This window comes from Oryza sativa, chromosome 10, assembly GCF_034140825.1.
Source record: "Oryza sativa Japonica Group chromosome 10, ASM3414082v1".
NCBI classification, from domain to species: domain Eukaryota; kingdom Viridiplantae; phylum Streptophyta; class Magnoliopsida; order Poales; family Poaceae; genus Oryza; species Oryza sativa.
The window spans coordinates 15,473,803-15,487,195 of NC_089044.1; the positions used below are offsets into that span (position 1 = coordinate 15,473,803).

The window sequence follows — 13,393 nt, forward strand, 5'->3', positions numbered from 1 at the left end:
CACGCCCGGGGGGATGCGGGGTTGGCCCGAGCCCGAGACATGACACCCGACCCCCACTAGGGGTAGAAGCGACGAAGGTGTTCGATGTTCCACGGGTTAGGCAGCTCTGTGCCGTCGCCCGTGGCCAGCCGAACGGAGCCCGGCCGGGAGACGCCGATCACTCGATACGGACCCTCCCACATTGGTGAGAGCTTGCTCAGTCCAGCATGCGTTTGGACACGGCGTAGGACGAGGTCGTCGACGCAGAGTGATCGGGCCCGGACGTGGCGCTGATGGTAGCGCCGCAGGCTCTGCTGGTAGCGCGCGGCTCGGAGGGCCGCGCGCCGCCTTCGCTCTTCCAAATAGTCGAGGTCGTCTCGGCGAAGCTGATCTTGATCAGCCTCGCAATACATGGTGACCCGAGGGGACCTCAGGGTGAGCTCAGATGGGAGGACCGCTTCCGCGCCGTAGACGAGGAAGAAAGGCATTTCCCCGGTTGCTCGGCTTGGCGTGGTTTGGTTCGCCCAGAGCACCGCTGGCAGCTCCTCGATCCACGAGTCGCCGTGCTTCTTGAGGATGTTGAAGGTCTTGGTTTTGAGGCCCTTGAGGATTTCCGCGTTGGCGCGCTCCACTTGGCCATTGCTTCTGGGGTGGGCGGGGGAGGCGAAGCAGAGCTTGATGCCCATGTCTTCGCAGTAGTCACCGAAGAGCTCACTAGTGAACTGGGTGCCGTTATCCGTGATGATACGGTTAGGCACCCTAAACCGAGCAGTGATGCCCCTGATGAATTTAAGCGCGGAGTGCTTATCGATCTTGATGACCAGGTAAGCCTCGGGCCACTTAGTGAACTTGTCGACAGCGACATACAGATACTCGAACCCGCCCGGGGCCCGCCTGAACGGACCCAGGATATCGAGTCCCCAGACAGCAAACGGCCACGAAAGAGGTATGGTCTGCAGGGCCTGGGCCGGCTGATGGGTTTGCCTGGCGTGGAACTGGCACGCCCTGCACCGTCGGACCAGGTCGACCGCATCGTTGAGAGCCGTCGGCCAATAGAAACCCTGGCGAAAGGCCTTGCCAACCAAGGTGCGTGAGGCGGAGTGGGCTCCGCACTCGCCTTCATGGACATCGGCGAGAAGCTCGACGCCTTGTTCCCGAGGAATGCACTTCAGGAGGACTCCGTTAGCCGCGCGCCGATAGAGGGTCCCTTCCACCAGCACGTAGCGCTTGGAGATGCGCCGGACGCGTTCACTCCCTTCGCGGTCCTCGGGTAGAGTCTTATCTGCGAGGTACGCCTGGATCTCAGTGATCCAAGCAATCAATCTAGGGGAGCTGGGAGCGCTCCCCTCGGGTCCCGAGGCCTGGACTCCGACGGGCCTCGGGGGCCGTTCAGGCGCGTCCGTCTCCCCTAGGGGGTCGGGTCGCGCCGACGGCTGGGCAAGCCTTTCTTCAAAGGCGCCCGGTGGGGTCTGGGCTCGCGAGGAAGCGAGCCTTGAGAGTTCGTCGGCGACCGCGTTATCCCGTCTGGGCACGTGCCGAAGCTCTATCCCGTCGAAATGGCGCTCCATACGCCGCACCTGGCGCACGTAAGCGTCCATCTGCGGGTCAGAGCACCGGTACTCCTTACAGACCTGGTTAACGACCAACTGGGAGTCGCCTAACACCAGGAGGCAGCGGATCCCCAGTCCAGCTGCCACTCTGAGTCCCGCAAGGAGTCCCTCGTACTCCGCCATATTGTTGGTCGCCCGAAAGTCGAGGCGGACCAAGTATCTGAGGACGTCTCCGCTCGGCGAGGTCAACGTGACCCCCGCACCGGCGCCCTGAAGAGACAGGGAGCCGTCGAACTGCATCACCCAGTAGGCGGTGTGAGGCAGCTGCGAGGGGCCCGAGCTGGCCTCGGGGGCGGAGACGGGCTCGGGAGCTGGGGTCCACTCCGCCACAAAGTCGGCGAGGGCCTGGCTCTTGATCGCGTGGCGTGGTTCAAAGCGCAAATCGAATTCAGAGAGTTCGATTGCCCATCTCACCACCCGTCCAGTACCCTCTCGGTTATGCAAGATTTGGCCGATGGGGTAAGACGTAACCACCGTGACCCGATGCGCCTGGAAATAATGGCGCAACTTCCTCGAAGCCATCAAAATAGCGTAAAGCATCTTCTGGGCCTGAGGGTATCGGGTCTTGGCGTCCCGGAGGGCCTCACTAACGAAGTAGACGGGCCGCTGCACCTTTCGACGGGGCCGATCCTCTTCGCCAGGGGCCGCATCTCCAGGGCGCTCTTTGTCCGAGAGGCCACGCGGGGCACACTCGGCTTCTGTGCCGACGACCTCGGGGTCGGAGGGCGACAGGCGCGGCCTTCCCGCAGTGGCCCCGGGGCCATCCTGGGGGTCGGGGGCGCCTGGCACCGTCGGACAAGCAGGCGGAGGGCCAGCTCCGGCCGTCGGGGGCCTTGGGCCGCCGTTCGGCTCGGGGGCCTCTCCTCCCTACTCTCTCCCGGGTCGAGTCGACGCAGGGTGGGGATGCGCGGAGTGGGGGTTGTCCTCGTCGCGCTCCACGGCCAATGCCGCGCTGACCACCTGCGGGGTTGCCGCCAGGTAGAGTAGCAACGGCTCATCTGGCTCCGGGGCGACCAGGACTGGGGGAGAACTGAGGTACGCCTTCAACTGAGTGAAGGCCCGCTCAGCCTCCTCCGTCCAGGTAAATGGCCCGGAGCGTTTGAGGAGCTTAAATAGGGGTAGTGCCTTCTCTCCCAGCCTCGATATGAACCGACTTAGGGCGGCCATGCAGCCGGTGACGCACTGCACATCCCCAAGCTTGCTGGGGGGCGCATCCGCTCTATAGCTCGTATCTTCTCGGGGTTGGCCTCGATGCCTCGGGCAGAGACCAAGAACCCGAGAAGCTTGCCCGCAGGCACGCCGAACACGCACTTATCGGGGTTCAGCTTTATGCGGGCGGAGCGGAGACTTTCGAAAGTTTCCGCTAGATCCGAGAGTAAGGTCTCTTGGTTGCGCGTCTTCACAACCAAGTCATCAACATAGGCCTCAACATTGCGTCCTATCTGGCTACCCAAAGAAATTCGAGTAGTACGTTGAAAAGTAGGACCTGTATTCTTTAACCCGAAAGGCATTGTCGTATAACAATAAGTTCCTATGGGGGTAATGAATGCAGTTTTTTCCTCATCCTCCCTAGCCATGCGAATCTGATGATAACCAGAGTATGCATCTAGAAAACACAAAAGGTCGCACCCCGCGGTGGAGTCGACAATCTGATCTATGCGTGGCAGGGGGTAAGGGTCCTTAGGACATGCCTTGTTAAGGTCGGTGTTGTCGATGCACATCCGAAGCTTGCCGTTCGCCTTGGGAACGACGACCGGGTTCGCCAGCCACTCCGGATGGATGACCTCACGGATGAATCCGGCCTCCAGAAGTCGCGCCACCTCCTCGCGGATGAAGGCTTGACGTTCCGGGGCCTGCCGCCGCACTTTCTGCCGGACCGGCCTTGCGCCCGGCCGCACGGCGAGACGGTGCTCAATCACCTCCCTGGGGACCCCGGGCATGTCCGCCGGTCTCCAGGCGAAGACGTCGGCGTTTGCCCGCAGGAAGGAGACTAGTGCGCCTTCCTATTTGTCGTCCAGAAGACCACCGATTCGTGTGGTCTTGGACGGGCCGTCGCCCAGGGCAACCTCCTTGACCGGGACCTCGTCGCACGTGACCATCCGCTGCCTTGGGGCGGCCGGGACGGAGGTGGCGAGCCTCTCGTCGCCACCCGCGGGCTTGGACGCCGCGGCGAGGTGGTCCGCGCGCTGCTCCATACAAGCAAGCGCGACTTTGAGGTCGCCATGGACGGTGATGGGGCCACCGGGGCCCGGCATCTTCATCTGGAGATAGGCATAGTGGACCGCCGCCATGAACTTCACCAACGCGGGCCTCCCCAGGACCGCGTTGTAGGGCAGACTGAGGTCCGCCACATCGAAGTCCACCCGCTCCGTGCGGAAGTTGGCGGAACCACCGAAGGTGACCGGGAGGTCGATATGACCCAGCAGCCAGGTGTGCCCCGGCGTCACACCGATGATCGGCTGGGACGGCCGGCGCACCATCCCCGGGGCCTTGATGGCGTCAAAGGCTGCGGGGGAAAGGATGTTGAGGGCTGCACCCCCGTCTATGAGGACACGCCCCAACTTCACATTGCAAACGGTGGGGGAAACCACCATCGCGATCTGTCCTCCCCGGGCAACGCACGGCGGGTGGTCGGTCTGGTCGAAGGTGAGGGCAACCTCCGACCACCGCGCCCGCCGCGTCGCCTCATGGGTAGGGGCCGCGGTCAGAAGCTCTCGCTTCATGGCCTTGAGGCTCCGGCGAGAAGCGTGAGCGCACGCTCCCCCATCGACGGTGGCGACGATGGCCTCAGGCTCCTGGAACCCCAGGTCATCGTCGCCATCGTCGACGTCCTCGGCGGTGGCCTTCTGCTTGGCCTTACCTCGCCGGTTGCCGGCGGGAGCCGCCGGGGTCTTGCCCTCACGGCGCTCCTGCCTCTTCTCCTCCTCCCACTTCCTCATCCGCTCAGCCAAACTTTTGACCGCGCGGCAGTCCGCGAGGTCGTGGAGGAAGGTGTTGTGCACGGTACACCACTTGCCGGTTGGGCGCTCCCTGCGGGGAGCGCCGGCCTCCTTCTTTTTGTCGCTCGCAGGCCTCCCCTTTCGGGGGGCCCGCGAAGCGCCCTCGACGGCGAGGACATGACCCTCGTCGTCGGAACGGGCCGACCCCTTCTTCCTCCTCCTGTCCCGCCGCCCTGACTGAGCGGCGGACCCGGGGGCGGCCGGAGCTGCCACACCAGAACCGGAGGAGTTCCAGGTCCAGGCCTCCTCCTTGCGAGCCACACGGTCCGCGAGCTCAAAAAGTTGCGCGGTGGTCTGGGGCTCCTTGGAGGCGATCTTCTTGAGCATGCGGTTGTGCCGCACGCCCCCCCTGAACGCGTAGATCACCGCGTGTGCGGGGATGCACGGTATGGTGTTGCGGACTTGACAGAACCGCTGAATGTACGAGCGAAGAGACTCATCGTCCCTTCGCTGTACCGCATGCAAGTCCGCTTCTTCGCCTGGGCGCGGATATGTGCCCTGGAAGTTCGTGGTGAACTGCTGGCACAAATCCTCCCAAGAGTGGACCGACGCGGGTGGCAAGTTCATTAGCCAACCCCGCGCCTGACCCTTCAGGGCCATGGGGATGAAATTCGCCATGACCCTGTCGTCAGCCCCGGCAGCCTCGATCCCGGTCGTGTAGATCTGGAGAAACTCGGCGGGGTTGACGCTTCCGTTGTATTTTTCGGTGATGGTGGGCCGGAACCTTGGGGGCTAACGGACGTTCCAAAGGCTCGCCACAAAGGCTCGACAGCCGGCACCGCCAACCGGGGACACGGGGGGCCGGCCCCCGTGCCCGGACCGAAGTGGCGCTCCGGACGAGGAAGCGCCCTCCGTTGCGTGGGCGGCGCGACGAGCGTCGCGCCGGCGCTCGATATCGAGGCGGGCATCCGGCCCCCCACGCACATATTCTTGGGTCGGAGGCGTTGACGAGGGAATGGCGGACGAACGGCGGGTAACGGCCGCCGCTCGCCGCGCCCTCCGCCTCGACGACATGGAGCCGGCGGCGGCAGCGCCAGAGGCCTCGGTGGCGGAGGACCGCCCGCCGGCGCCTAGGCGCCGCTGCGCCGTCATGACCAAGTCGGCCACGTCATCCAGCCAACGTCGGGCTGGAGTCTTTGGATCGGGGACGACAGGCGGGTGACGCAGGAGCGCGCCCGCAGCCTGGAGCGCGCCCTGGGGCGTGCCGCCATCGCCGTAGACGAGGCGGCGACGCGCCCCGTCTCGCCGTCCTCCCCCGTCGCCCGCGGGCGGCGAAGTCACGGATCTTTCGACCTCCCCGAGCGCCACCCCCCGCCCAGGATTTCGGCGAGAGGGGGACGGTGGGGTGCGAGCCCGACGGCGCGGGTTCTGCTCCCCATCGTCACCGCTAGCGTTCGGAGAGAGGCTGTGCGCCACTGCCCGTTCGACCATTGGGCTGAGCGAGAGAAGCTTGGCGCACACGAAAGAGGACGAGGGCTTAGAAAAATACGCGCGCCCCCTACCTGGTGCGCCAGATGACGGAGCGTGAGGCTCCTCACCGGGAGACCGCGCAGGCCCCCCTTTGCCGATTCGGCCGGGGGCGCTAAGTGAGATTCTTCGCCCTCGATCTGAGGAACGTCAGCGAGAGAGGAAATACGCAAGACACGGGCGACGTAGACAGGTTCGGGCCGCTGAGAAGCGTAACACCCTACTCCTGTGTTCTGGTGGATCGGTGCGTGAAGGAATCCCGAGAGGCCGAGAGCGAAAGAGAGTTCAGGCTCTAGAAACCCTTCGCCAGAGTCCCAACTCCCCTCCTTTCTTCTCTCTCTCCCCCTTTTTTTCCTAGGCCTGGGCCTCCTTTTTATCTGGTCAGGGGTCACCACATGGGCCTCTAGCTGCCTAAGAAGGGAAACATGCTTTTTACAATGAGGGCTAGTCTACAGCCGGAAGTGACCTCTAACAAGCAGAGCGCACGTCTCCTGCCCCGCTCGCCCGCTTTTCCGGTGGACGCCCATTTCAACCTTCATTTAATGGCCAGCGACTTCCTTGCCATACTTGCGCTGAAGCCTGGAATGGATCTGACCGGGACTGACATACCAACTCCAGGAGTTAGCACGCCGGCTCCGGCTAGGGACGAGAGCCAGGAAGCTCTCATCATTCCGACGGGACGGGGCGAGGCGTGTGACAGACCACCTGTTGCCACCTAACCCGCGATCTGACCGGTCTGTGACCGGTCACACACCGCGACCAGTCGCGGACCGGATAAGTGTGCGCTGCGCCGCATTAAATGCGGCGTGGCGCGCTCGTCCAATCCCGCTATAAATGCGGTTAGGTGAGCCCCGCTGTGCTCACCTAACCCACACGCGTGGCGCCAAAACCACAGGGGGTCGGGGCGCCCCAGCCCTCGGGGCCGAAACGGGGGCGCCCCAGCCCTCGGGGCCGAAACGGGAGCGGTCCGACCCCTCGGGGAGACAGAGGGAGGGGTGGCCACGTCATCCTCGGGCCCGACCCCCCCGAGGGGGTCAGGCCACGTGGGTGACCGCGGCTACCCAAGCCTCTAGTCACGATACCCCCGGCCCCATGTCACCGACAGTTTTCAATATAAACTTTAAAAAATCATGAAAACATAAAATAAAGTAGGAATGTAATTTAGAAATAACTAAAAGTCAAAATAAAAATATATTAAAAACACAAAACATGTTGTCGTGATTGACATATGGGCCTAAAAAAGCACCAACACTTTGGATAACTAGAAGTTATTACATTAGTTGAAGAAAAAAAATAAAAGGCTATGTTGTCCTGTAAAACTAGATTATAAGATTGTAGATTAAGTAACGAAGAGTTTCAGAAGAACTGTACAGATGTGTTCTGTTTGAATTACCAAAATGATAAAAGATTGACAATTGAAAAATTAAACTTATCATGATTTTTTCTTCAGAAGAACTGTACAGATGTGTTCTGTTTGAATTACCAAAATGATAAAAGATTGACAATTGAAAAATTAAACTTATCATGCTTTTAGAAAAAGCATTCGTAGATTAGTCTTGCTGGGTCATGGGAGGGCGAGCTACTCAGGTAATGAATAGTAGGAGCTACAAGAGGGTAACCCGTTAGATGGAAAACGAGTAAGGCATGGGATGTGGTAGCAGCAACGGCTGGTGGGATTTCTAACATAATCACAACAACAATAAGTTTCGATTTTGTTAGACACCGATGACAATGAAGAAGAGAGACATCATGGGCAGATGAGTAGTTAGGTAACAAAGGAAAGGGAGGCGATGGTTGCCATGGAAAACGGGCCAAGGGGGCAACAAACGAGTGAAGTGGTAGCGCTGGTTTCTAAATCCAATAAAAAGGAACCTCAATGATGATAAGATTTTGATTTTATAAGGTACCGATAATAACAAAGATAAAAGACAGCATGACAAACGGATAACAAAAGAGAAGAGAGAGTGAGAGACAGCGGTTGCCATGGGACAGTGAGCCACGAGGGGTGGCAAATGACCGTAAAGAGGAAGGAGCAGGTGGGCTGTAAAGGATTAGGATGGCACGGTTGATGGAACATCTAAAGACTATAAAATAAACCGCAATGACGATAAAAAAGGAAGGGCAGCGGGCGAATCCTAAACGAGTGTGGTAACGGCGATTGACATGGCTTCTATAAAGTAAAAAATAAAATTGACTGGGCTTGTTAAAATCCCAATGTCAACAAAGATGGCTAAAAGAAGGGGTTGTAGGTGGACTGTAAAGAAGTAGAGTAGCTTCGGTTGGCAGTACTTTTTAAAACTATGAAAAGGGAAACGATGATCAGGTTCAATTTTTAAAATCTTAATGATAATAAATAGAAGGGGTTGAAGGCAGGCCATAAAAGAGTAGGGTGGTGACGCTTAACTGGACTTCTAGAAACTATAAAAAACAGAACTTGACATGACAATAAACTCTGAAAACTATTAAGTCTAATTTTTACAGGTTCCAAAGAAGATTAAAAGAAATCATAGTGTGCCGGGCAAGATTAAAGGGGTGGTGGCTGGTGTGACTTTATAAACTGGTTTTTTTAAATCTTAAAACAATGAGGTAACTATTTAATAAATTTTAAAGAAATTTATGTGTAAAAAATTAGATAATATTATATGGATGCTAGCCGCGTAATTGCGCGGGCCACCCTACTAGTTGTAGTAGAATTCCTCAATATTCTGCTCACCCCCTACACCATTGTAGTAGAATTCCACAGCAGAGTAATGGGCCGGTGTGGCGAAGCTGAAAGCATTCGCGGTGAGGTTGTCCATGTTGTGCGGCACTATGTTCTGCACACCGCTCACACCGTTGTAGTAGAATTCCTCGTAATTCTGCTCGCTGCCTACACCGTTGTAGTCGAATTCCGCAGCAGAGTACTGGTTTGGTGCGGCGCGGCTGAAAGCGTTCATGGCGCGGGCGTCGATGTTGGGGAAGAACACCGTGTTGTGGTCGCCACCTCCACCGATGTGATGGAGATCCGCCGTAGCAAAGTAAGGGGCGAGCACGCCGAAAGCGTGATCGACGTTGGGGAACACCGTGTTCTGGCCGCCCCCCGCATCGATGCGGTGCCAATCTTGAGCAGAGTAAGCAACCGGTGTCGCGTAGCTGTATAGGTAGTTCGCGGCGAGCGTGTCGCCGCCGGCGAACACCGTGGTCTGGTCGCCGGCGCCGCCCACACCGGTGTGGTGCTGGTGCAAGCTCAAGCTCAAGCTCGGGCCGATGCCGTAGGAGTCTGGCGTCGCCGCCGCCGTTGTTGGTCGTCTCGGTGAACACCGGCAGGTTCGCCGCCACGCTGTAGGTCCCTCGGTCGAGACCACGGTGGTGGTCGTCGGCGGCGAGGCGGCGGCGCCCTGGCTGCTGATAGGTCTCCATGGCTCCGGCCACGTCCAAGCCGCCGCGCGCGCTGGATCTCGATCGACTCGAGGAGACGCCGGTGAGGAGAGTAGGAGGCCGCGACGGCGCCGGCGCTAGCTCCGATGTGGCGGCGATGTCGACGTGAGCCCGATCGATTCAGAAGCCGAAGGAGATGAGATGAAATGAAATGGTGTGTGTAGTGTTCTTCTCCTCCTTCTTGCGGGGGAGTTTGATAGCTTAGCAGAAATAGTTTTGCTGACGTGGCATAACCAAGCAAGCAGTACGCCTATCCTACTGGCAAAAGGCAAGAATGTAGTACTACTACAGTAGTTGTTTTTTTTATTTTTAATTCAAACCTTCTTGGGGTGGGGCCCACCAACAAGAGCCGTGTTGAGCAGGGCTAGAGTTTTTTTTTTTTGGCGCAGGGAGTGGTGGCGTGGTGTGTGGGTTCGGAGATGGATTCTAATAGCTCGAGTGGACGTCCACCCGTTTATTGTATGTCATCTAAATGGTTATGAAAAATTTTTTAAAAAATTGACAAGATAGATCAATATGTAACATATCACTCCGCAAACATGTAAGTTCAACTTCTATAAGTTATAACAAAAATAACAAACAAAACTCAAATTACTATATGTATATTTACAGTTAAATTTGTTATTTTTGTTACAACTTGCAGAAATTGAATTTGAACTTGCATGTTTGTGAAGTCATATGTTACATATTGATCTATCTTGTTAATTTTTTTGAAAATTTTTCATAACCACTTAGATGATATGCAATAAACAGGTGGACATCCACTCGAGCTGGTAAAATAGTTTCCTGTGTGGGTTCTAGCATTCTAAGATCGATCGATTGATCGATGGAGCACAGCAGAGGTGGTTGTGGTGGTGGTGGTGGTGGTGGTGGTGATGTGTTGAGTTTGGGTGGGATGGAATCCACCCATTGCTGTCCATTCGCATTTGTTTATCATTGACTTGTTCTTGGTTGATTTGTATTAGTATATGGCACCGATTGTTTAATACTACGGGATAGCTGATTCAGAGTTTCAGACTAAGCTATCTATGTGTTCGACCAAATGTCTCTATGGTTGTCAAGCAGATGCAGCAGCGGCGGAGGAGGGAGGATCGGGCCGGGGCGACGTCGGGGTGGGAGGAGAGAGCGCCGCCCGACCCGAGACGGTGGAGGACGCCGGCGGTGAGGACATCATGGCGGGATGGATGCACCGCCGCCGCCATCGCCAAGGGTTCCAGGTCAGCTTTTCCAGTCTCCTCCTTCCCCTCTTCTTCCTCGGTCCTCTGATTCTTTCCGCCATGAGTTCTTGTTGTTCTACCAGCAGCAAGTGTTATGTGCAAAACACAGGGCGAGGAGCAAACAAGATGCAGATCCAGCGCCATCGATGGCTGTGTCGGAAGAATTAATTAATCCTGGTTTGGATAAATCTTCCCAAGCAAACCGAATTAATCTTGGTTAAATTGAGGAGTTTAGCGCTAGACAATCTTAATACCATTGGATGGTCTCTCCTAGGACAGCCATTCCGGATAAAAAGGAGTTTAGCAGGCAGTAGGCTAAAGAATTTGATGCAAACTCTCCAAAATGTGATCCTGGTTTGGAAGGGACAATATTTGATCATTTCAATCTTCTTGAATGTATAAGGTTAAGTATTAGTAACATTTAGGAGGGAGCATCAACTAAAACAGAGCCTGAAAAATTATTGCTGGCCCATAACATTCATTTCATTATTGGTATGTATTCCGGCCTTATTTATGCTTCATCTTATCTGTTAGTGTGATCCGAGAAAATTAGAGTGTGGCCACGCCTGAGTTTGCTCTGTGTATATACACTTCTTCGACACAATGCAGGTTTTGATATAGCATTTGATGAAGCTATACCAACATCAATTTGGTTCCTCAGCTCTTTCCCTGGTGTACCATTGTAGATCTAATTAAAGAGCACAGTTCATAGCTGACACAGAGACCTGATTACTTATAGCACAACATTTAAAATCTCTCTCCTAATGGATGTTAAATTGTTATAATTTTTTCCCTGTGCATGAGACTCTTTTTTATCATTACAGCTAAAGTTCATTTCTGATATGTTTTTGTTTCAGATATAAGATGCATGGCAAGAAGAGCAAAGTTGACAATTTACCTCAAACCTAAGGAAATCCACGATAAATGTAGGTCAGGAGAAAATTGCAATTGCAACACACTCTGCATGTGTGGTTGCTTCCATACTGAGATTTTTTTTCAATGAGATAAGACCTCTTTGTATTTCTATGACAGGTGGAACAATTAATACGTGTAAGATAGATACTAAACTTCAGGGGGGGGAGGACTGCATATATCAAGGTCTGTTCTACAATCTACATAACATCCAAAGTTCTCTCCCCAAAAATGACAGAAGTGCAAAATCTTCATTGCGTCCGTTTTGCAATATTTTGAAGAAGTCTGATGGAACAGTGGGAATGCCAATATTGAGATCCAGAAGGGTTCCACCATCAGAGGTATGCTTTGATCATTGAATTGAATTATATTGTAAAAAACCAATGTTAGAAACTGAAAAGGCTCCATGACATACTAATATTTATTTTGATTGGCTGATAGGACTAAATGGCCAAGACAATATTTTTGAATTTCAAAACTTTTACATCCTTGATCCTAGATGTATCGAATACACCATGCGAAGGTAGATGGTCAAGTTGTGCCCAACTGCCTATGTCCCTCACTGGTAACCTCTGTGCACTTTCAGGAATTTTACTGTACAATACAGAAAATCCAAGTGAACATCTTTTGCTTAACTTATGGCATACATGGTATCTCTAAGAGCAGCTAATTTATCCATTGCAGTTTATCATTGACTGGAGTTATGCCTTATGTACCAGTGCTTTTTTACTGCCTAGGGAGTATTACAGAGAGCAGTGCGCATCACTGTATTTGTGACTGGTACAGGATCAACATGATTTTGTCTCGTTCTTCTTTTCAATGTTTTTTTTTTCTGGAGTGTTTCTTGTTGGAAAAAGAGATGAACCGAGTGCCTAGTTCTCTCGCAGTACTTTGTGGCAGCTGAGAACAGTACGATTGCTGATTATTTAAGTGGATGCTGACAGCAGTTGATCTCTTGGTTTGCACTAATCTGAATGTTTTTGTTTGGACGTTTTTGGGCAGATGATGGTCATTGGTGATGAAGGAGATCCGTAGCAAGATGATGACCATATGAATTTGGTGAGACAGTTTTAGCTTTATCATCTTAGCATCAGTCAAGTCTAGAGAGTTGAGGTGGTGATTGATGTCTGACCATCAAGCAGGTGGTGCTTTTCGCAATTTCACCTGACCTTTTTTTTTTTGTTCAATTGCTGAGGGAAATCATATGTGATGCCTCAAGTCTCTCTCCACCAATGCCAGATTTCAATCCAGAACTTGAACATGAATAGCAAAATTGTAAATGAATTTGCTAGGAATTTACCATTTCAAGAAATCTTGGAATATTAACAGGCACAAATTGCGGAGTAGCCAACCTCCATATCTTTCGTTAGAATAAGGCCATCACCAATCAAGGATACCATATGAGTGTCTTCACTAACTGAAGATACTGTGCGGGAAACACCTCTGGAGAATACCCTGGTGACCCAATGAGTGTTCCTAACCCAAAAAGCCTACGTAGTTATTTTACTGTACTACCCCTCTCTTCTCCCCCACTTCCTCTCTCTTCCCCACATTTACTCATCTACCGGACCCGTTCACATCGTGGTCCTCGCCGCCGCCGCTCGCCTTTCCCTCTCGCCGCGGGGCCACTCGCCGTCGCCGGTGGCCGCGAGGGCTGCCTCCCTCCCTCTCTCTCCTCGCCGTCATCGTCGCCGCTGTGGCCGAAGCGTCATCGCCGTCCGCCACCTCCGCCTCCCTCCCTCACTCTCCTCGCCGTCGTCATCGCCGCCGCGGCCGACACGTCGTCACCGTC

The 13,393-nt window shown here is 54.7% G+C and overlaps 1 non-coding gene across 2 annotated transcripts; it reads left to right on the forward strand.

Annotated features, from left to right (window-relative positions):
* Positions 1-10,307: 10,307 nt before the first annotated feature.
* On the forward strand, positions 10,308-12,947 carry LOC9268718 (uncharacterized). Of its 2 annotated transcripts, none has more exons than XR_001540296.3 (7): positions 10,308-10,689; positions 11,547-11,615; positions 11,722-11,787; positions 11,883-11,942; positions 12,043-12,166; positions 12,286-12,381; positions 12,604-12,947. It is a non-coding gene; the product is annotated as an uncharacterized protein (transcript). The 2 variants fall into 2 exon arrangements; XR_003239005.2 differs by having other exon boundaries at positions 10,463-10,689; positions 11,886-11,942.
* The last annotated feature ends 446 nt before the right edge of the window (positions 12,948-13,393 follow it).